Genomic DNA, 3,766 nt, shown 5'->3' on the forward strand with positions numbered 1-3,766 from the left:
CCTCCCGATGGAGAAGGGGGCAGGAGCCACGGCTGCCTGTCCTGCCCTCCCGATGCTCGGGGATGTTCAGAGCAGCAGCACCAGCTCAGACACAGGAGCTCCCACCACAGGTGCAGGTACAGACTCAGTACCAGGAACACTACAGTAATAATCATTTGTAGACTCATGAGTAGCCTAGAATTAATACAGTTGTGGAAGGAAATAGTTTTCCCTCTACATTATTGGACTAGATAGATATCTATTATTCATACTTTCCACCTATTTTCCTTTCTTTTCCTACAAACTCTGGAATACCTGACATTATTCCTAGGAGCCAGCTGCCTGCTATTGACTCCAGCCATCATGAAAAGAAAGAGCAGTGGTTTCAAATGGGGGAGAGACAAGATCTAGCTCCTGTAAAATGTTTATTCACAGCAACTGGAATCTACCAGGCAAATGTTGGAGACCATATAAGAAGGTAAAATACATTAGCAAAAGCAGAACAGCAATGAAAGTGTTGCTTTATAGGTGACTGCTTACATGTCTACAAGAGTAAGACAGAGCAAGACACATCTTGGTCAGGAACCATTACACCACGAACCTGAGAGCAGGGAAACCCCCCCAAATGGATTCTGTGGTCCCAGGCTGCTCTGGTCACCTCTGCCTCCAGCACACAGGAGCAGCAGGTTCTGCCTCCCATGTCTCACCTCTCTGTCAAGGTTCCTTCCAACGTGTATATTCTTTAATGGCCACTTAACAACAAATCTCAAGGCTGCTCAGGAACAAATTGGAGAAACGAGGGTTTGTGCAAGATACTCTGGGGAGCAATCAGTTACAGCCAGAGCTACAAGTAGTTCATTGTAAGGGGACAAACTGACTGCCAATGCCTGGGCTTCTCAGCTGTGCCAAAATTTGTCAGCTGTGCTGAGATTTTGTCAGCTGTTCATAGACAAATAGCCAGAAAAACAACCAACTAGCATGATCCAGCCCAGTGTATTCGTAACTATTAAATGCATGGAGAATTTAAAAATATCCTGCCTGCCTGAATTCAAGATGCTACCTCACTTAAACTTCTGTAAAATTCCAGAAAGGAAGACCTCATCTAAAATTAGTTTGAAAAGTGCCAACACATTTATCATTAAAATTTAAGCTAATATCAGGCTTCTTCAGTGTCAAGATACTGACAAACTTGTACAAAGCTGAGTGCATGACCCAAATTTTAAAAGCTTGCTTTTCTTGTATGTATCATTCTACTAGGAAACAGTACAACCTTTATTTTGTTGCAGCAGTGAAATACAGCAATTGTCTTATAGTCAACAACCCCGAGGCAGCTGCTTCCTTTGAAATAGATTTACCCAGCATTAATCCCTGGCTTTGCACATTCAAAAGAATATAAACACCTGGGAAGAGAAGCTACCCCCTCCACCCCTTGATCCCCCCTTGATGAACACTGCTGTGTGGAACCTGAAGCCAGCCTGCAACAATGCCACCCAGCGAGGTGTTCCTGACTAGGAATTGTGTCATTACCCCTTGTTGTACGGGAAATATCCCAGTAACAGCCCTGAAAAGAGGAACTAAATCTGCTTCACTTATTCCTAATATCCCATTCATGTGAAAGGAGCTGCAGAGGTTGCAGTGCTGAATCTGCAATGCTTCATTCATCCGTCAGTTATTTTAATTATTCAAGCATCCTTGGAAATTGTGGCAAAAATATAGAAGTGCTTAGAAATTGATCAGCTCTAACACACACATCAGTTCGAAGTCCACAGTTTGAGAGAGAACTCAGGACTTTGGTATCTCCCAAACATAAAAGTTTGTTGTAGCAGCAGTAAAGGTAGTGAATTTAGATTATAAAGCATTATAATCCTGTATTATTCTTGAAAAAAGCCCAGATTCTTCTTCAGATTCTAAAAGCAGTCAACACTGTCATGTGCACTCTAGTGAAGACTGAAAAGCACACAGAGAATAAAGCAGATCAGAATATTCTCTTAATCCAATTTTTCTTTGGTAATTCTGTGCACATTTTCCAAATTCTCTGTTCCAGACAAGGAGATGTGCAATGCAAGAAGACTGGTATTAACCTCAGGTTTCTTTACTGCACATTCAAGCATATGATGAGAGAGGAAGAAGGACAAAGAGACAGCCCTCAGGTGAAGGTATTTAGTGACCATGTCCTCATACAATCGTCTTGTCCTACTGAGCAACTTCTCCGACTACAAAAATGAGAAAAAAATGTATTGCAGAACGTTTGGTACCTTCAGGTAGAGAGCAATGATAATAATTGCAGAGGTTTCGTTAGGGCTAGGTAAATCAGTAGAGTACAGCAGATACATACCAAGGACAAAAATCTGTGTCACCCAAAAGGTGACAGCTTTATCTCTGCCAGCTGGATCCCAGTTAGCCTGAGGAATTACACAATACTTAGATCACAAGGCTGTATCTTTGCAAACTCATAACATATTTTCATGCAAATTAGCCAATATAAATGTAAGAAGTGTCAAAGAATATCGTGTCTTTTATAAAACCCAGATCTTGGAAGCAAGCAATTCCACAAGAACAGTCTTGCTTTTTCTTCCTCTCATTGAAAACATATTTTTAATGTTGTTGTATATGAAGTTATAGAAACATAAATTAGCAACACCTTAAAGATTTGGAGACCAGAAGGCAAACAAAAAAAAGACCAAGATGCAGCTTTAAATAAAAAGCCTAAGATAATTGCTGATGGTTCATTTATGATTTCACACATTCCCAGCATACGCTGACCCAGACAGAGTGAATTGTCCTACACAAAGATGTCCCTGCATCCCCCAGCAGGCTCCTGCCACTGCCACCAGCATTTATTCCATCCCTGTCCTTTTCCCCCCCTTCTAGCTATCATAACTCCTTCAAAGTACCACTGCATATGTTCTCATGTCTACAACTGAATATCTTTCCCTCACAAATGAGTTATTTTATCCTTAAGTCTTGGTATTATTTATCAAAATGAGCTAGCTTAGGGCCTAAATTTGGACCTGGCATATGATCAATGACAACACCACAGAACATTTTTCAATCATTTTCATAAGTGTCTGTTATTCAGTAGCACACATGCTGTGTGGATCAAGGGACTTAAATTTATGAATTTTCACCAAAATTGTGCTGATTGTAAACTTTTTTCAAGATTTAATTAAAACCATTAGAAAGACTTTGCATACAATAAATGACTTAGTATTTGTCTCAGATTTTCTCATAGAAGTTGTTAAAACTTCTTCCATGAGACCATCTGTAACAAAATACCAGGTAGCAGCAAAGGAACTGCTGTAAATTTGCCACTTAATAAATACTATAAATATGGGAAAGGTCAGAACAATTTAAAATAAATATCATGTTACAATAGCTAGGACATCACAGTAAAAACCCCACAGGTTTCAGGTAACAGAGCAACCTACAGAATATGTGTACAATTTATACAAACGATAAGTAGATTATAACATCGCTTTCTGTGGGATTCAACATCATAAACCCCCAGCAGCAGTGACAGAAGATCTAAGTGCTGCACTGCAGGTGCATATAGAGAAGGGACATTAGAAGCAGTGTGTGATTGTTTCACCAAAGAAAATTAGGAATTTTTCTGCTCTGCCCAGTTTCTTCTGTTCAGGCTTCAAACAACTGCACTGACCTTCCTTCTCTGTCTTCTTAAAACCTGATGCCATTCTAAGCCAGAGGAATATCAGTAGGTGTCAAGAACAAGTCAAAGCTGGTCCAGTGTCTGCAGCTCAGGATCTCCTGAACTCAAGTCAGTCTCAGC

General features: G+C 40.3%; 1 protein-coding gene across 1 annotated transcript in view; it reads right to left on the bottom strand.

The window, feature by feature from the left end:
• CCDC148 (coiled-coil domain containing 148) overlaps window positions 1-3,766 on the bottom strand; it is a 35,268-nt gene that overhangs the window by 22,499 nt on the left and 9,003 nt on the right. The gene's annotated exons all lie outside the window — the stretch shown is intronic.

The sequence above is a fragment of the Chaetura pelagica genome, unplaced genomic scaffold (assembly GCF_000747805.2).
Source record: "Chaetura pelagica isolate M959 unplaced genomic scaffold, ChaPel_1.0 scaffold26, whole genome shotgun sequence".
Taxonomy (NCBI): Eukaryota; Metazoa; Chordata; class Aves; order Apodiformes; family Apodidae; genus Chaetura; species Chaetura pelagica.